This window comes from Ooceraea biroi, chromosome 9 (genome assembly GCF_003672135.1).
Source record: "Ooceraea biroi isolate clonal line C1 chromosome 9, Obir_v5.4, whole genome shotgun sequence".
NCBI lineage: Eukaryota > Metazoa > Arthropoda > Insecta > Hymenoptera > Formicidae > Ooceraea > Ooceraea biroi.
In genome coordinates this window covers 7,756,152-7,777,591 of record NC_039514.1, presented here as the reverse complement: position 1 = coordinate 7,777,591, position 21,440 = coordinate 7,756,152, and the positions used below count along the sequence as shown (strand labels likewise).

The window sequence follows — 21,440 nt, the reverse complement described above, 5'->3', positions numbered from 1 at the left end:
GGCCGCATCCACTCATTCTAATTTTCTTTATGGTCGTAAACCGGACCGGGGGGGATGGAGGGATCGCGCGGTGTACGCGCGATTTCGCGATTCGGTCGGGGTGTCCCGCGCGAAAATTCGTCGGCCGGCGACATCGAATTTTCAATGAGCCCAGCCGCGAACCGAACGCGGAACCGAATTCCGAATACTATCAGTAATCAGCTTTCGTTGGACGCTTTAACGCACGGGCGCAACAACGCGGCCGGACATTTCGATGAACGGGAAACGGCGAATTACGTGGCTCGTAATTAGTGTCGTTAAGCCGCACGGTAATCACGGTGTATCGGTGTCGCGTTGCAAACGCCGAACGCCGAACGCCGCGGGAAAGAATATAAATCGCGCGTCTCGCTTATAACGTGTAATTAGAGTCCGCGCGAGCGATTCGAGCGGCGAGGGATGCGAGCGGCTTTGCGGCGGTCGCGAGTGTTGCTTAAAACCGTATAAACCGTGTACATACGCAGCTCCCCACGTAGAAATTTCAAAACGGTCCAATACTGGGACTGTACCGTTTGCCATCGTGGCAGTACTGGCCGCCAGTATTGTGCCAGTACAGATTCGACACAGGAGTGTAACGCCATGCCGTACTTAATTGCCAGTACTGATCCGACACGCAATAATATATGGACCAGTATTGGGTAAATAACTGCACCAGCATTGGGCATAGAAGTGGACCAATTAATGTATTAATGTATAAATGTATTTTATATATATATATATAATATGTATTTTGTACTATTTGTATTTGTGACTTAAATATTATAAACAAAGACTGATGCAAACAACATTAGTAAAATCATTTTGTAAATGTCGCGTGAATTAATATCGCGTTTAAAAGAAAAAGATGTTAAATCGGTTTTCCGGATGGTTATTTATACGTGATAACGCAAATGTTTCTAGCGAGAACGTCACGCCTGATCTGGCCATCTATCGGTCGCTGGTGAATCAATATATTGTTATAATCCTATTCTAAAAAAGGCGTGTTAACTTCGTGAAGTTCTTTTTTATCGAATATTGAGGCCTCTTTTCCGCGACGAATTTCGTGTGACTTGAACTTCGTGTTGCGAATGTCAGAATGTCATAGTGGCTGTCAGTGCGGCTATATTGACAATTGTATTTATTATATTATTTTTATTTTATTTTTTTTATTTCTTATTTTATTTATAGCGCGCGCCTGTGTTGCTAGTTATATATTATCGGCAATGTACGTAGTCCAATGCTGGGTCTGTGTCGGTTGCCGAAGCATGGCCCGTCTCGCAACCAGTACTGGTCCATGTCTGTATTTTATAATGGCCCGGTTTTTAATAAGTACTGGGACAAGACCGTCTGCCAACTCTTTGCAGCACTGGCCGCCAGTATTGTGCCAGTACAGATCCGACACTGGAGTGTAACGCCGCTGCCGTACTCTGGGCTACCAATACTAGGCGAATGTTGGGCCAGTTAAACAACCTCGGCAATTTCTACGTGGGTCGAAACGCATGCTCACGCATTAACACTTTGCCGGCGGATATATCCGGCCGGCCTAATTACGAAACAATCGAACATCGAATCACGTAACAATCGCGAGAACGTTGTTATCACATGGTATCGCGTGTCGTTACGTCTCGCGATACCAGCTACCAGCTGGATATTTTTCCATTCGGCAGCCGGGCGAAGCGACGCGGTGTCGCGCGGAATCGCTCTCACGCTCCGCTCGCGGAGAATCGTGTTACGCGAAACACGATTCGTTAAACGCGCGATACGCGCGTGATGCAGGACGCAGGCAGGACAGAGGCACGCGCGGCATGAACGCTCTCGCGGGAGTGCGTTTTTCCCCGTGCGTGTCACCGAATTTTTGTTTATCGCCGCGACTCAAAACCGGCCCATCATCCTCGAAAATAATTTCATCGACAGGCTGTCGATACGGAAATCGTCGGCGACACAGCTGCGCGTCGCGTGCCGTTTTTCCAAGCCTGTCACGCCGCTTCCAAGCGCGGTGCTCGCGATTGTAACGGGCGCGCCGGCCCATCCGAGCGGACTGGAGCGGGAACGGGGAACCGCGCTGATATCTCTAACGCCGTCGTCCGTTTCCAGGACCCGAAGGACAACCGGAGGCCGGGTTAAACCCCGTTAAGCCCGAGTTAAACGCCATCATAGCCGACCATTATTGCGGCCCGCTTAGTGTCGCTCATGAAGGTAAATAGAATATTCCGTGCCAGCTGGGATCATTCGACCGTAGAAATTAATCCCGTTCCCTGCTGGAGTTTATCGGTGGGGCACGAAGCCATCGCATCGTACTGAACGAGTCGCGTCGCCCGTCGCCCGGCGTCGAAGTTATCTTAATGGAAAAGTTTCGTGTCGCTCTCCCTCTCTCTCTCTCTGTCTTCCTCTCGTCGCTCCAGCGATTGAAGCAACAGTTGAACGTACGACCAATTATGGGGAATATTGCCTCCTCGAGAAGCGCGCGGTCCGCTCGCGAGACAGAAAATAACGGTGAATTATTGAGAAACCGCGAGGGGATCGTAACGCCATTGTTGCGGCAACTCGGCGATTACTATTGCGAGACCAGCAGCGCAAATGGACCGAGCGACGCTACCTCGATTAATGACCGCGATCGCTAATCGTTAATGGCAGCGATTATTGTTTGCTTCAGCGTCAACTTTCGCTTGACGCGGCCGTGGCGATCGATGATCGCGAGCACGGAGAATTCGTCACGGCGAAATTTCGGTACCGGCATCGAGACGGACGCTCGAAAATGGATAATTACGAGCGAGCGAATTCTTCGCTGGCGGAGATATTAATTAAACATTCATCCGAGACGGCAACGTCGCGCGTAATTAAAAAATTCGCGTGAACAGGACCGCGCCTGGATTAGCTGAGATTGGCTCCTGCCGCAACGATCCCGTAAATATCGCAAAATACCTCGTGGAATATCGATCGGGCATGTGGATTTCCGTTCGCGGGCAAAATATACGCAACGTTAACGTGCTTCGCGAATCTATTTCCGCGCCGATTACAACGACAGGATAATTATCCGTTAGCGTAATTGCACGCCGCAAATTCCATAACCGGATGGAATCGGCGACGGTGAACGTCATCAGGTTCGATTTTCTCTCGTCCAGCATCCCGTCGTCGGAATGCGGGACCACGTGGAGGCACGGTCGCGTAGGCGACGCACGGAATCTCCTCGGTGCGAAATGCCCATGAACCCCGAAGAAAGGAAAGGCCGGTCCGAGCACGTTGGCACGACAGCGAGCAATTTTTCTGTGGGACTCTTTGCGTTTCCGCTCAATTACCGGTGTTACGTTCTGCCGCGGAAACGAAGCGGATGCCGATCGTGAGATACGCGTCGGCGTAATGAGCGTATTTCATGCGCGCAACGTAAGGAGAAGCGTTAGGATTGCGCGCTGGAACTTTCGGAGGTCGCAAGGAGCGTTGGCGGGAACAAGAGCCATTCTCTGCGAGCGAGAATCGAAGCTAACAAGACGAGTCGTAGGAAGTCGCGAAACCGCTCGTCTGGAGGACACTCCAGATATTTTTAGATCCGTGAAATGCGGTCGGCTCACAATCGGTCACACCTCACGATGCAAAATATTCATAATACTTGAATTGGCTTCGCACGTAAACACCTGCGAGCTAAAACGTTCTGCGCGTTTTGTCACGCGAGCGAGCAGGTATTATGCAATTTTTCTAGTAGGTGTTGCTTGTTGCAGAGGCAACTTCGCAGAGCCGCTCATTTTAGAAGTCCTTTAGATGTCATTTTCCAAGAGATTTATTCATCACAATAAATTTCACGAGATTCTTTTGACTATTTGACAGTGCATCTCTGCCGGAATGCTTAACGAGCATAAACGAATAATTCTCAAGAAAGAGTCTTTTCGATAAAGATTTTTTTTGCGTCGTCATGCATTTGTAATTGATGATGTATATAGCTGTGCACGTTTCTCGCTCGTGCAGCCGCGAGCAAAATGCAACAATTTGCTCGTCAACCAAGAAGTTCACGAGGAAGAATTACCGATGTGCGAATGTCGACGGTGCGCGGGACTAATTCCCGACACGCACACGCGCTCTGTCTTCATTTTTCTGTCGTACTGCACCAGGAATCCCCAAGGGAAGCGACTCGCGATAGTTGGAGCTGGACGTTGATATCTTCGTCACATTAGTTTTGCGCTCGCCGTGCAGCCACGTGAACGTCAGCCGGTTAAAATTACTGCAGTTCCAGATAATAATAATCCATCCGTAAACGGGGCACGTTTATCCGATATCTGATGTTACGCGTAACGTTCGCAATGTTGAACTTTGTTAACATTAACGCGTAATGGTTTATTACGATCTCTCCGCGTAGTATATTTAAAGCGGGAAAATCGACACGTAATCTCCCCTGTCTTTCATCCTCTCGCCGTGACATGAAATCTCGCCCTCGATTTAATATTAACAATGGTTTTAATTTGTCGCGGTATGCCGGGTTTTTGAAAGCTGAATAAAAATGTTTGCACCGATTCCGGAAAATCTACGCGCGTCGCGCCGCTTAATCCGCACGCCACAATGATAGCTTTTACCGGGCCGGAACATTTTGTCAGGGAGCGTCGGTGTGTACAAGTCCGCCTTTTTTTCAGGTTAATTTAATTCGTTTATTTATTTAGTGGGGAAAAACGAACAACGAGCGGCGAGATATCCGTTACAACTCCGCATTTTAAATTCTTATAATTTAAACCGACCGTGCTTCGGATTAGCTCGCTAAAGCGGTCTTATCCGAAATCCGGTTGTATTCCAGCTGATAATTTATGTAAGCTTGTGAAACCCTCCGTAGCTGGGCGAGCTCCCGGGCATACGCCCAGGACTATTTTCGCGAGGTAAATAATGAAGCATTCCTTACATAAACAAGTTGCGGGAGCGGAGCGAAACGAAACTCGCGGATTGCACTCTCTATTAGAATCATATTCTCGTAACGCACTTACGAGCCGTGATTCCGCGCTTACGTAACACGCGGTGCATCGTCAAAACAGCGGAACACTGTTGAGACGTGTTGCATTTGAAAATTGATTTTAACGATATTCCCAACGATACTTTCGATTAATGAAAGTGCCTTTCACCGCGAAATAGGAAACGGCCACTCGGCTGCATCATTTTAACGCAATATTTTAACAGACAGACAACACGCATTAACAACAACGAAGATAATAACGTAATGCTATTCTTTGATGTCCCGTAACAGATTATAAAATATAATGCTTCAAAGTTACACTGAGTGGAGTTTTTAGGGGGATTACGTTCCATTTTCATATTACCACGGACACGTAACAAAAGATTCGCGAATCCGTTCGGATTCACACGCTGAGAGCAAATTATACTGTAATTACAGTTACAGGTATAATCACGGAATTATATAATTCTCCGCGAGTACACACGTGTATTCCATTTAGCGAAATTCAACAAGAGTTTAGCGCACACCGAAGCATGCAGCGGCAGCGCGTGTGGCGTGCTGGCGTGAAAAAGATTGCGAAAAAAGAATCGTGTCTTAATCCTGCAATGATTTCACTTTTAAAGAAGCCATACATTTCGTAGGGAGAATCTGCGGACGACATTTATTACATTTGTAACGCTCTCCCGTGCATTTTTATTCGTAGCGCTCGTAGAGAGTTTCTTTCTTACATCAATTCTCCTTGCGGACTCGCCGACAGAAAGTAATGGCCGCAGCGATGAGAAAAGCAGTGTGCACGCGTGTGTCCGCGTATGTGGGTACAGGCAGAATTATTTTAAGGGAGAAACATTGCACGGTCCCCACTGGGCGGATGCTGCTGCCGGCTGGACCATAGCGGCAGAAGGTAGTCGAACTCTCGAATGCCGTGTCTTGCCCGACTCCGCTCACCGCTGGGAGATGTTTATGTCCATTTGAATTCCAATTAATGGCACGTCGAGGACACTTTGGAACGCGTGACATATCGCGGCGCATTGTTCCGCTGCCGGACGGAAATGGTGACCGGAGCCGGGCTGTTTAAAGGGCTCGTAGGATCGATTGCTCTGCCGTGGACCACCCTTCAAAATACAATCCCGCGGGAGGTTTTTCATTATTTCGTATTTCCACAAAGCCCCGCGGCTAAAAGAAGCGACGCCGGCTCGGTATTTTATAGGGGAGAGGGTGGATGTGAGAGAAGCTGTGCGCTTCTCTCCACTCTGTCTCTCTTCCGCCTATCCGCTCCGCTCCATGCGGTATCACAAACGTGATACGCCGATAGTCCTAATATATAATCTAATTTAAATATTAGTTTTTCTGAAAATTAAAAAAATTTGAAAAGAGCTTTACGCAGGATCGAGAAAGTGTGCTCCTAATATAAGATACCTCGAGAAATCGGTGTTAAAAGTGCAAAATACATCAGTATTGCAAGTAAAAAACTTTATTAGATATTTTTATAAAAATACTGCTGCCACAGCCTTCGCCAAATCTTCACGATTCCACTTTCCAGCGTATCCGGCGACGGAAGAACAAATTTTTCAAAACGCCTGACGTTTGCCGCGACAATCTGGCTGGATTCTTGAAACGCTCGGCGAATCGATACGGAAGTACTTTAAGATCGTGCTTTATTATGAGATACTTACAAATGTGGGAAGGACATGTGAAAAATCTAAAGCAATTTTGCATTCCTTCATCATCGGTAACAGAACATCTACCTTGAGGAATGACCAAGAGACTCGAATCTCATGTACATCAAAGTGCACGCAGTCTGAACAGTAATAATGACACTATATCGATCCAAACACATTGATCACAGACTGACATCTTCGTTGATTTTATTAAAAATCCGGCATCGATAAATCGTGGTACACGAATGTGTTAAAAGTTTGTATTTATTATTACAGCAAATACAATAATAATTTAAACACGTTACAGCTTTTGACCACATGGCGGCTTTTTTCTACTGAAACATTCACAAGTAGAAAAAGTCGCTCCAGTCAGACTCGCGCGACAGTCTTTATTTATTGATAGAGGAAAGTCCCCGATTATGAGATACCATATCGATTTTGCCGAATGTAAGGAAATCTATAGGCAGAATTTAAAAATGTAATACGTTCTCTTGAAGAGAATTTAATAAGCTTTAGGTTGGTCAAATGAAAAATCTAATTTAAATATTACTTTTTCTGAAAATTAAAAAAATTTGAAAAAAGAGCTTTACGCAGGATCGAGAAAGTGTGCCCCTAATATAAGATACCTCGAGAAATCGGTGTTAAAAGTGCAAAATACATCAGTATTGCAAGTAAAAAACTTTATTAGATAGTTTTATAAAAATACTGCTGCCACAGCCTTCGCCAAATCTTCACGATTCCACTGTCGACGCTTCCTCGTTTCTCTAACCTCCATAGTCGGATTCTATAAAAATTAAATACACAAAAATTCGTAATATAAATTCGTATTAACTTTTCTTTAACCTTAACGTAGTATTTTCTTTCTTTTTATTACACTACATAATCTTCATATTCGAGCAATAATTATCTCATATTAAGAGTACCCTGAATATCTCATTATACGAGCCACACGCTTAGCGGTTCCGCGATCATGAAATCTAACCTCTACAATTAAGCAATTCAACAAATCGCGTATTTTCCTGTTACTACGATTCTACTCTATCATTGCATACTGAATTTATTGCCAACCATTTCCTTATTATATAATAAACAAGGTTTAAAGACTTACCTCAAGTTCCTTTGACATGTTCACAATTTCACAAACTTTTTCTTGCAAAGGCTAAACGCAATAACGAACAATGAATTTTTCACTAAATACATTTTACACCAAGAGTAATAAGTTCATGGTGGAATTAACAGATGGTGCTCACTAGTTTAGCAGAAACTCCATTATCTCATATTAGGAGCATATCTCATAATAAGGGATTCTCCTCTACAATATCAATTCTGTTATTTTTTCAGAAACATGAAATAAGATTGCTTAAAATTGCAATTAATGATAAAAATAATTTCTGTCGCCCTTCGATACAAGCATCATTCGCAACGTTAGGCGAATCGGGAGTCCGGTACGTACGACGTCCAGCGGCGCCGCTGCTGAACGTGGATCATAAATGAAAGTCAGCTCTGAATTTTCACTCGCGGACAGAGCGGCCGGTGGGGAAAAAACACACCGGAAGTCGCAGATATTACGTACGTGTTCCGCTGGTCGTGAGTTTGTCCACGCCGAGGGAGAGCCGTGGAGAAAACGCGGAATTTTCGTTAGTCGGCATCCCGGTCACGTGCGCGGTGCAAATTGAAATTCTTGTTTCGCCCGCCGGCATTTATCATGACCGTTCTGCGGCTGATCATTGGATCTTATTTCGTTCCCCGTCCCCCCGGTTTATCGATCCGCTTTAGCGACACGCGGTTTTTATTGGTCGCACTCGCGCCGGCCGATATCATCGCCGAGCCGAAACGGATATCGAGATCCCGCTGAGCGACCGCCAATTATTCACCGGTGAAATTCTCTCTCTCTCTCTCACACGGTTGTTTCTTTTTTCACTTTATTTCGCTTTTATTCCGAGCGTGCGATTGAATGGTAAATAATGCGCGATGCGGCGCGTCTATGCGTCACGATAAACCATTACGAATGAACATCGATAGCGGGTCGCGGTCTTTCAGCGCAATTTATAACGCGACGCGCGGCATTATTTACGTACGATAACGATACGAGCCCGGCAAGCGAATCGCGGCCTGATTACCGTACCTTCTTCTCAAACATTTATATTACGTTTCTTCCGGCGGCAAACGTGATATGTCAGATATTTCTGCGCCAAGTACGGACCATACATCACGATATTACACATCATAATATTAGCTCGCATACCTTACGTATCGATTCGAAAAAAATACTTTAATTCACGGTGATGGCGCGGCCGCTGTCCGCGGTGCTGGACGGTACGGCGCGGCGCGGCGGCGAGCGTAATGCACGGAGCACGTAAAAAGAAACACGAACGAAGAGGGAAAATGGACGATTAGGACGTACGTATGTACGAGCGGCGCGAAATTAGAGGTACCGCGATAGCACTCTGAATTTTGCTATCTCCGGCTTTCGCGAAAGCTACCGCCGCGCCGCTCGGCGCCGCAGAATTCCGCGTCGAAATATCGCGTCGATATGAAATACAAAATGCTGACGAAATAACACGCGCACTCTTTCGCTTTCCCTCTCTTTCTGCCTGCCGGGTTGGCTAGGCATCGCTCTCGCCGGTATCTGCGGCAGCGATGTTCATCGAATAGCATATCGAGAAATTTGTAACACAATAAATACCTCCGAGATTGCATGTATATATTTTATATAATATGTACACCGGAACGCACCGTATGTTTCTCCCCTTTGTTCACTCAGCCATTCTCCCTTGCATCGTGAAAAAAAAAACCGTGATTCGCGAAAAGAGCTGTCGGCGAATTGTTCACAACGGTACCGCGCACAAAGGTACTAATGAGCGGTGCAGGTTGCGTTTACGTCGATCGTGAAATATACGTCGAAACTCCGCGACAGCCGATTCACGGCTGTACCGCGCTGTACGGAGCTGCATTTTCTGCATTTTCTGCTTCTGAAAAATAATACGTTCAAATCCCGCTCGCGCCAAGTGTCAGCAACGTTCTCCTCCCCCGTGCTTCGATGTTGCGAAAGAAAATTTATCAGACACGAAGTTTCTAATTCGCATTTACGCCGCGATCCCCGGCGTAATTCCCGTGCGTTCGGTGGAAAAACGTGAAACGATTGTTCCATCGTTCTAACGTTAGCATTAATTTTGCTAGGAAAACGTCTCTTTATCTGGCTCGAGCATTAATAATTTTGAATTACCGTTACCGATTTTGCGCCCAAAAATGCAGATGTCTCTGGCGCCCGGTCAAGTGATGCATAACGTCCGCCAGTTCATAAATTCCCGAATAATTCTATGACGTACAATTTATACAGGTCCCCAAGTCAAAGTCGGACGGCGCGAGGCCGAATTCAGCGTTGAGAAGTCACGCCGCTCCCTGACACGCGATTAATCCATCGAACGTAGCCCATTTGTATGCCCGAGCGAGAATGGGTTCGCCGCGAGAGAGAGAGAGAGAGCGCGAGTGATAAAAACGGGGCGGAATTACTCGCGCGGAATTCGCAGTATCTGCTTAATGGTTCCACGCAAAAGTGTGCTGCCACGCCGTTTTAATACGGCGGAATCCGCCCCGTCCCCTCGCGGCCGACCAAAGGGATCGGCGATCGTAAGTTCTCCGTTCCTGGCATTACTTTGAAAAATCGCGATCGCGCCGCTTCGTAGGTCGCATGACAGGCCTGACGGACGAATGAGCGTGTTTCCGAAGCGGGCAAGCAAGCGTGCACTATAAAACCCTGCGTAAAGTTGTCGGGTCGCGCTATTTGGCAGGAGAGCCTGAGATGAAATTTCATCGTGTATCGCGCGTGAGGGGATGAGGGCGAGGCCGGCAGAGAGTGGAGTGCTGCTGCCGGCCAGACGGCGATCGATCGTATCTCGCGGAGACGGAGAGAGTGGACGTAGGACGACGAGTAATACGGTTATTAAATTACCCGGGGGTCATTAACCCGAGTGTTGTAATCGTTTTGGATTGCGCGAGCGGAAAAAACCACCGCTCGATCGACGTCATCTGTATAATTGCTTAGTGTCATTTGTTACGGGCGTTGGACAGCACCCCTGAGCGACGTTACATTTGTCAAAATAATCTGCATTTCTTTTATAGCGTTAACATCGCTATAGTAATATCGCTATATAATACATATAATATCGCGCGCAGCGTCGCCGTTAATTAATATTGCCGCTGCTGCAGTCGCTGTCTTGTATTATTACTACTGGTATCGCGTTTCAAACATTCAAACAGTCGTCCTTACGATGTTGATTTAACGCTGCCGTAATCTTGATACACGATAGAGACAAACGCGTAATGCGTAACATGGGGATTAAAGTAATCCAGGGTCCGACCAACGGGGGCGAAAGCGTTGCCGCTAACATTGGCGCTAGAATATTACTCAGGTAAACTAATAAAAACGCGGGAATGTTAATGACTTTCATCAGCGGCGCCGAGAACGAGCCTCGCAAAACTTTTTAATGGCGCTTTAAAACGCGGCACGCGTGTTCCCGCCGTAATCCGCGTCCTACGGTGCCTCATGCGTGCGCGTAATGAAATGAGACGCGCATTGAAATACGTCGTCTCCGACGAACACGGGATCAGATACGTCGACGGCAAAGGATTATCTTAATGTCGTTCCTCGTCCTGTCCGCGATCCTCTCGCTCTCTCCCTCCGTCTGCCTTCCTCCATCGGTCCCTCCTAATTTTCCCCCTTGCAACTATTGGGTTGGCCAAAAAGTAATTGCGTTTTTTTAATATAAATAAAAGGCGGATTTTTCATGGGAAACAAAAACTTTATTAAACAATATATTGTCCATTTTGTTTGATTATCTTTTGCCATTTTTCAGGCAACTTCATGATTCCGCGCTCAAAAAAGTTCTTATCTTTTTCAGCAAAAAACAATTCCAACAACGATTTGATATCCTCATCAGCAGTAAAGGTTTTACCATTCAAGGCGTTTTGCAAAGAACGAAACGAATGGTAATCTGATGGTGCCAGGTCTGGCGAATATGGTGGATGTGGTAACATCATGGTAACACATCCCATCCAAGCTGCAACAATTTTTCACGAGTGACCAAACTTGTACGTGGTCTAGCGTTGTCATGGTGAAACACAACACCTTTGCGATTCACCAATTCTCGACGTTTCTGTTTGATGGCATCATTTAATTTATCCAGTTGACGACAGTATACGTCTGAATTAATGGTTTGATTCCTTGCAAGCAGCTCAAAATACACAATACCTTTAAAGTCCCACCAGACTGACAGCATAATCTTTCTTTGGTGAATATCTGCTTTTCAAGTGCTTTCAGCAGGTTCATCACGCTTGCTCCACCATCTTTTTCGTTTGACGTTGTTGTAGACGATCGATTTTTCGTCGCCTGTTATCATACGTTTAAAAAATGGGTCATTTTCCTCACGTTTCAAAAGAGAATCGCAGATGTCAATACGCTTAGTGAGATGAATTTCTTTGAGCTCATGTGCTACCCAAATATCGAGCTTACTAATGTATCCAAGTCGTTTTAAATGGTTTTCAATACTCGATTTCGATATGTTAAGATTCTCAGCAATCTCTCGTGTCGTTAAACGCCGATTGGAATCGATCAGTGCCTTTATTTTGTCATCATCAATTTCGATTGGCCTTCCTGAGCGTGGTGCATCTTTCACATTAAAATCTCCAGATCGAAATTTAGTAAACCAATTTTGACACTGCCGCAGTTTTAAGCATCTTCGCCATATACATCAGATAACTTTATGAGCTTGCACAGCGTTTTTCCCTTTTCGGAAGTAATAAAACAAAATATGAGGAAAATGTTCTTTTTGATTTTCCATTTTGAAATCGACGGCAAACAAACAATTGTTAACGAAATCGTGTACTTTCTTTTTGTAAAACAAGCTTGAACTGTGAGTTGTTAACCTACATAATGAATTTGCGGTTTAGAATGAAGTTAGTTACATTTCAAGACATGTATGTCCATCTATTGGAAAGAAACGCAATTACTTTTTGGCCAACCCAATATTTCCTCGCGCGGAATATTTTCCGGGAACTTTGATATTACTTGAGATGCTGGAGAGGTACGCCAGCGATTAACGGTACGATTTCTCCTATCGCGTATTATTATTTGCCAATTAATTTGCACTTCGCGTAGCGCGCGCCTGTAACACGAAACGGGCACTCGTGAAATTGCCATTCCCTTTTCTGGACTGTTTATTTCTGCATTGATCGCGGTCTTAAGTGTCTCGTGAATTTCTTTCGCTTTTCCTTTCGCTGCATACTGTGTCTCTCAGCCTCAACAAGCCCGGCGCTTTTCGGTCTTACGTTCTCCTGACAGACCATTACCTACGCCCGGCGGGACAACTAAAGCCGGAATCGATCTTCGCGTCGTCAGCAGTCGATCACGAAGGAAATCCAAGGCTCCGCAATTCGATGACACTTGGCGCCGATTGGTTCTTCGCGAGTCGTCGTGATTCCGGCCGAGAATGTCCCATCGAGTTGTCGTCGACGAGTAAATGACTCCGTCGTATTATTATATTATCGTCGATCGCGAACGTCGGCACGACGCGATCGCTCATCCGTCCCCCTTTTACTTTCTGCCGCGAAGATTGTCTCAAAGGGGCTCCACGTAAGGTAAATATAATTTTCCCCCGCGGAGAACCTCTATTTTTCCGCCCTTTTCTCCCGCGGCCGGCACTTAACGCGAGCGGAAGTCTTCCCTCCCCGCTGGCGGCCTCTCGGTTTTCCTCCGGCAAGGATGATTGCGATGAGCAGCCGGGCGGACAAAGTCGGAGACTCCGAGCGACTTAACATTGTTTTAACGTCGATACGATACGATACGATCCTGCGGAATCCGCTTACCGAGCCGTCCGAGCTGTAAACCGTATCAATTCAATTTCATGCGAACTCTTTCGAGAACTCGTTCGTTCGCCGGTGCTCCGCCGTTTATCTTGGCCATTGATGGTGGCTCCGAGGCGCCCTGATACTCCCGCGTTCCGTAATATAACGCAAACAGCGCGATTGCACCGCAATCGAGAAGTCGGAGAGAAAGATTACTGGTACACTTGAATCGCGATATGCTACTGTTATTCTTCATGACTGCCCGTTGTTAAATGTGCGCTTTCAGTGCTGGATTAAATTTGCCCGTGTAACGTTACACTTGGGAAAACATGTAACATGCATAATGTGTATACGAATATAATAAAAACAATTATAAATATTAAGACTGAATCTCGTAATACGAAGAAAATGGCATTGCTTGTACCAGTATTAAACAAATGTCGTTCGCGTTACGGTGAACGCAATCGAGGTGTACACTGAGAAAAAAATGTAATTGATCCAACGAAATGTCTTGTCACGGGGTGCCAACAAAATATTGGGTCATTAAGTATGAAACTTTACAAATGTAAAAGCGTCATCTTTAACATTTGTTATCACAAATTTGGCGCCAGACGTCAGTATCAGGTTAGGTTAGTGCGATAGATGTATGTTCGCTCTTCAAATGTCATAATTGTTTGTTCAAATATCTTCATTAGTTTTATTGGTGGATTCTTTTTTATAGAACTATGGAAAAGTCCAAAATTCGTGTGATTTATGAATATAAGTTCCGCCGTGGAACCACAGTGTCGGAGACAGCTCGTAATATCAACGCTGTATTTGGTAAAGGTTCAACTACTAAAGCAACGGTGGGCAATTGGTTCAAAAACTTCAGAGATGGAGATTTCAGCCTCGCTAATGAGCCACGTGGAAGACCAAAGACGAAGGTGGATAATGATCACTTGAGAGCCGTAGTAGAGTCCGATCCATCTCAAAGTACACGTGAATTGGCATCGATATTCAATGTTTCTATACCCACCATATTGTTCATTTAGCTGCAATCGGTAAGATAAAGAAGTTGGACAAATGGGTCCCGCACGAATTGACCGATGCGCAGCAGGCGCAACGTATAGAGGCTTCATTTTCTTTGCTTTCCCGTCACAAAAATGAATCTTTTTTTAATCGAATTGTGACCTGCGATGAAAAGTGGATACTCTACGACAATCGTAAACGCTCACATCAGTGGTTGAACGCTGATGAACCACCGAGACATCACGCGAAACCCAACATTACACAGAAGAAGCTTATGGTGACTGTTTGGTGGTCCAGGTCAGGTGTTATCTACTACAACTTTATGAAACCTGGTACATCGATAACGGCTGAAGTATATTGCAAGCAACTGGACGAAATAATGCAACAACTTGCTATTAAACAATCGAAATTGGTCAATCGGTCAATGCCAATCCTGTTGCATGATAATGCTCGACCGCACACTGCACGACTGACCGTGGCAAAGCTACAGGAGTTGGAATTGGAAACTCTCCGTCATCCACCATATTCACCAGATCTATCACCTACCGACTATCACTTCTTCCGGAATTTGGACAACTTGTTGGTGGGAAAATTGTTCAATTCTCAACAGGCAGTCGAAACAGCCTTCCGCGACTTCATCGATTCCCGTACTCCTGGCTTCTATAGTAGAGGCATAGACCAACTACCACTAAAATGGCAAAAGTGTGTAGATAACATGGGCGCATACTTCGATTGAAAATAAATCATGTCCATGTGCCAAAAAATGCAAAAGTTTATGTTCTATTTGTAAAGTTTCATACTTAATGACCCAATATATACTTATTTCAACAAGTTATATATTGAATCAAATATACAGGGTGACAATTATTGTTTAGACAAACAAAAAGTTTTATTTAAAGGGAACGATAAGAGATAGAAAGATACAACTTCTCAATTGTCTACTTGAAATAAAAGGCAATCAATTGATGAGGTTTTCGAAGTGACTGCCCTCGGAGGCGATGACATGACGAAGACGCATGATAAAGTTATCGATGACCTTCGGCAAAATATCACTATGGAGGCTATCAAAAGCGTTAACAATGGCTGTTTTGAGGTCATCAGTTGTTTTTGGGGCCTCGTAATAGACCTTATCTTTAACGTAGCCCCAAAGAAAAAAATCAAGCGGACTCAAGTCCGGGGAGTATGGAAGCCAGTGCATGCTGTCGTGATAGTGATTTGGGTAGCCTAAGGCTATAACATTTGTTTTGAATGTCGAAAAGAGCGTATCAAAAACAACCCGCGTTCTGTGAGGGGGTGCTCCATCCTGTTGAAACCAATAATCCCCAACCATACCTAATTCTTGAATCTTCGGGACACATTCCTCTTGAAGAAGAGCTTTGTATCGAGCTGTAGTCACAGTTCCTTCAATAAAAAATGGACCGAGAATCATTTGACCACACAAGGCAGCCCAAACTGTGACTTTTTGAGGGTGAAGAGATTTCGTTATTGAGAATTGTGGTTTCTCTGAGCCCCAAAAACGGTAATTCTGGCGATTGACATAGCCATCCAGCCAGAAATGGGCCTCGTCACTGAACCAAATAAAGTTGGGATCGATCTGGCCATTATCATATTGGTCAATGAATGTGTTGGCGAAGTCCAGTCTTTGAGTTATTGAAGCTTCGTTGAGGTGCTGCATTGCCTGGATTTTGTATGGAAACAAAGACAAGTCCTTTTTCATGATTTTTCTTGCAGTCTCTCTGCTCACTTCGAGCTGGCTGGCTAATTGACGGCAGGATGTTGATGGACTCTCGTCGATTATGGCTCGGGCTCTCTCGATAGTTTCTTCTTCCTTGCAGTAACTTTTGGCCCAACATTTCCCTTATAGGCATCAAGGACAGAACCAGTTTCTTCGAATTTGTGTATTAAATTGATGATTGTACTCCGAGATGGTTTTGGCCGGTTCTTGAATGCTGTGGACCACTTGCGGAGCAATTCTGTGATGTTTTCACCTACTTTATAATAAGTTTTCACGAGAAAAATGCGGTCTTCAATCGAATATTGCTGTTTGCACGCCATAGTGTAAATAAAGCCAAACTCTGTCTATTGTTTACCTTTTGTATGACTATCTCACTGGCAGACTAGCAGCGCCCCCACACAACTTCTGCTCGCGAAATTCAACTTTTTCTCTGCCTAAACAATACTTGTCACCCTGTATAATTGTTGGATTATAATTCTCATGTGTGTAATCCAAGAACTACATAATTGTTTCAATATATAACTTGTCGAAATAAGTATATACTTTGTTGGCACCCCGTGACAAGACATTTCGTTGGATCAATTACATTTTTTTCTCAGTGTAAAGACCGCAAAAATGCACGCGACAAATTATGGATCAATCGGATTCGTGATACGTATTAAAATTTCACACGGAACGGAGGGTTCTCCGATTTAACACTCGCGTGAAAGCCGCCACGTAGCGGCGCACGTCGTTCTTTGGTGTCGGGTCGTGTCCGCAGTTTCTCTTCTTATTAACACGTGAGCGCTTTGATTCAGATCTCCCTGAGCAGTCAGGTGGATCACGGTGTCCACGCTCGATCGATTTTAACGTCGTTTCGCCGAGGATCGCCGGTGCACCGATCGCACACCGGCGCCGACGTAAATCCGCGATGCTCGAAGGGACAGCGGGACCCTTTTTTAGTCGCGTTTCACGGCGCCGAGCCAAAGGGCCGTGAAGGGCCGGTCTCCTCCTTTTCCCTGGGGATCGTTTGATCTGCCACGGCGGATAATTCGCTCGCCGACGCGTTTCACGCGACGCTTTGTCGTCGCCGACGCCGCCGCATGAACGGCCTTTTTATGCTGTCGTCCTCGGCGTCGGTGTCGGGCGTCGGCGTCAACGCCGATTCAACGTTCCGCGGCGCGAAAACGGACGAGAAAACGCGGGAATACAAAGGACGGGATTCTCGAAAGCGCGCGAATGGCAGGCAGCGACGAAAAACGGGTGAATTTAACCCTATCGTGCGCGCGGGGCGCGGCGGGATTAAAACGACCCTGTGCCCCGCTGCCGCCTCTGTTGAATTAACCGGTCGAAATCGGTGCGTTGTCAGGATTTCCAGTTTTCAAAGTCACGTCGTCACTCGTTCCCGCTCGAGTTTTCAACTTTTCAATGCGCGACGAAATACGCTTCAGGTTCAGTTGAAAAAGGGTCCCACTTCACTAGTCCTTGCTAATTATATCTATTAAATTGCTAGCAAGATTAATAATCACTAAAATTCGGAATAAAACAAATAGCACGATGTCACGAAATACTGACCGTTAATTCATTAATTTATTATTACGCGCCTTTCGCAATTGCACAAAATGTAACGTGAAACATTTTACGTGCCATTAGCAAAGGATGAAGGAAGCGACATTCTGATACCGACTTCCACGATTCACGCTCGTCAGTCGGTCTCGCTGTCGCTGCAGCAACGCGGGATTTTATTGTCGAGGATTACGGAATCGTGTTCCGTGGGAGCTACGCTTCCGTGATAACGCGCGTTTGTGAAGCGCAACTCGGTGCGCTTCCGCCGGGCCAGCAAGAAACGTAAGTTCGTCCGGCGTATCCGGTCGCCTTGTTAAGCCACTTCGCCAGCACGATGCAGTTACGTCGTTCTCGCCGCCCGCGAAACCGTACCTACGTACCGTGTAAGCTTGCAGGACACATTCGGCGATAATGAAGAGCGATCGCGGCGATATATCAACCGCGATTACGGTCTTATATCCGCCGCGCGAGAACAGATGAGACAAGGTGATCCACTTATCTCGCGAGTAGGCGCGAGCGTGAGTGAAATCGCACGTTACGTTCTCCCTCGACGTCAAATTCCTCTCGGTCCAATTACATCTCTTGAATTATTATTACTCGTTTAAAGAACTTTGCAGCTACCGCGCGTCGCTTAGCAAAAATGTTTTTTCTCTTTTCTAATAACAGATTTTAACGACAAATGAATCTCTGGTCTCCCCGAGGCGGAGTATAGTTTTAAACGCAGTCAACGTAACGTGACACAAGAGTATTTTTGCAACACGCGTCTACTAAAAACAATATCGATTGCGGTCGTCGCGGTTTTTATGAATAATGTTGCGCATTCTAGAAATGGCGCAGTTGCATGTATTATAATTTAATTGCAATGTAATATCGGTGTTATTCAAGTCAAGAAACCGGATCAATCGCCTTAAGCTGCGCCGCAAAAACCATTCACGCAGAATGTTCATTCCGAAGATTATTGCGTACCATTCTAGGAATGCTTTTATTAATTATTGATTGATGCGTTACTTCGTTTTTGCATTACGCGAGAATCCGTTATATTAACGATCCGCACATCGGGTCGCCGAAGAATATCCGATCGTAAATAGTGAAATGTGCATGCGAGACAAAAAGCGCTCGATCGTTATGCTTCATTTAACAGTCGTTTTATGCAACGGAGCACGTAAAGACATACCGATCCGGCGAGGAAATTTACAATAATGCGTCGCGATCGGTCATTTTTATCGCTCGCGGCTAGACTGGCGGCGGGGCGGGCGCGCGGCGTCGCAACTAGATTTCCGCATTTTACGCGAAGGCAGCCTCGTCGCCTAATTAATTTTTTATGTCGCGTGTATTGTGAAATTATTATAATCCTTCCGGGAATACCGCGATGCATTAATCGAACGTCACGTCGCGTAATCATACGTAATTTATGCGGGGATTAATAATGAAGGATTTTAATAAAACAAGAATTTTAAATCGACTTTGAACACAGTGCAATATTACAGGGAGATATTAATATCGTGCAACGTCACGCTGGAAAATATTTTTACGCGGTACACAGCGCACGCGGGAATAGCCTTTTCATAAACGCGCTTATGCACACAAGCTCGTCGTGCGCGCCTGTGCGGCGTGCAATTTAATAACAATATGCCCCTGAAAAAGTATGTAATTTGTTCCAGCCTCGCGAAGCGCGAAAGTACCATTAGAAATAAAACGGTGAAAAAAGAAAGATTTACATTTGCCACATGTCGAAGCACGTGGTGTGTGTTCACCCTATTAGAGAACATCCCTCCGTCCCCTGCCATGCCCTTTCTCGATGTTCAGCGCGCTTTATTCCAAGCGTGAGCTTCTCTGGCGTGCGCTCGGAGCGATAATACTCGCGCGGTCGCAACAAAAGTCTCGCGTATTAAACCCGTGGATCTCATTTGCGATCGCGCGAGATGGAAAGTAATTTCGCTTAAGCGCGACGGGAAAACGAGTGCACGTGTTCGCGCATTTCTGTTTAATTGGTCCATCGTTCGCGGGATCGTCGTCGCTCGCGGGATCCCAGGAGCGATTCCTCCGCTTGCCAGGACCGACCGGAGCGAAATAACGCGGCTGCTAGACTCGGTGCACTCGGTATTTCGACAACCGCGCGGCATTATCGATTGCCGAAGCGATCGCCGCGCGCGACGGCCAAAGCGCTCGCCATTACCGGGATTGCGGGGCGTCGCATTAGGTAAGATCCCGGGCCTGTACACATTCTCATTCGGATAATGCACCGCTAAGTGGATGCCCCGTGTACGTGCGCGTGTGCGCGGGCGAATGTGTACGTGCCGCGCGTGTACGCCTGTGTGCGTTGCGACTCGTGGCCTATCAATCTTGATCTCGGCTTGCACCGAGGGGTCCCGAGCGCGGGATGCACACTATCGAGGGATAGGGGTGTCTATCCCTCTATCTCTCTCTCTCCTTCTCTCTGGGTGTCCGGGGTGTGCGCACCCGTACCCGCGGGATCCGTGTGCCGCTAATGCACATGCTTGAATTGCACGCACATACACAGCCGGCCGGGACGACGGGTACGTGTGCATATATATCAGCGGATACGTACATACAGTGGGGCGCAACGGGGTCAAGTCATACTGATAGCTCATAAGACCAGGTATTCGGAATGTATGGGGTCAATGGATACACTTGCACCTACCAGTCTCGCCCCGATCCCGTGGCGCTCGGTCTTATCGTGCTCATTACAATTGCGCACTAACGCGTGCTGGCAGTCCCGCTCGTACGCGAAGCCAGGAGCGCTAAGTCAGATTTTAGCATCTTCTCCCGCCCCTCTCTCTCTCTCTTTCTCACTCCTTTTCTCTCGTTTCATCTTTTGACTTATCAAATACATTTGCGAGGTGGATATTAGCTACATGTTTTATATTAGTCACAAGATTTCAGTACTAGTTACAGCTACAGGACAGCTTCAACCCTGTCTGCCGTGTCTACTTGTCAGCGGTAACGCTTCCGTATTCGAGCGTCGAGCGATTCGACGCCTCGACGTTGCGAAGACAGAATCAAGATTGATGGTACCGATGGTATTTTTACTGCTCGTTGCATAGAGATCGAATAATCATTCTTGTCCGAGGTATCGGACCAGTCATCACGCTCGCAGGAGCGCGCTTACGAGCGTACGCGCGCGCCGAGAACACACGAGCTCAGACCAATATATCACGCGAGGGGTTATTGACGGATAAACGGTTATATGCGCGCGTAGACAAATGCATTTCCACACAACCGTAAATACACGCGTTGCGAGCGGTACACATGTACGAAACGTTCCGTTCCGAGGGGAGAGCCGTCAACGGGAGGCGTATGCGAGGCATGCCGTCTGACGTACACGTCCTGCCAGTGTTCCGCGGTGGACCAGAGCCATCATCGGTGTGGCCAGGATCACGAGCCATCAGTTGGGATCGCTGCGGGGGGTTTACGAGACGACGGGATGGCCCGGCGTTTTGGAGAACGTTGCGTTTTTTATCGGGCGCGGATTACGAGTGGATTTTTCTACGAGCGAATAAATTGGCCGGGAAATTCGCGAGCAGCCATATCATCGTTAGGACGGTCCCGCAATCTCTCTCATCTTCTACATGAATAAAAAATACTCCATTTATCCGAGGATCTTATGAAGGATCTTTAAATAAGAGGGAAAGAGAGAGAGAGAAAGGGAGCATACATACACGCAGTTTATACGATATTTGCGATGATATTT

The 21,440-nt window shown here is 46.3% G+C and overlaps 1 protein-coding gene across 4 annotated transcripts in view; it reads right to left on the bottom strand.

Annotated features, from left to right (window-relative positions):
- LOC105279016 (glutamate receptor 1) overlaps window positions 1-21,440 on the bottom strand; it is a 260,017-nt gene that overhangs the window by 42,211 nt on the left and 196,366 nt on the right. The window lies entirely within an intron of this gene.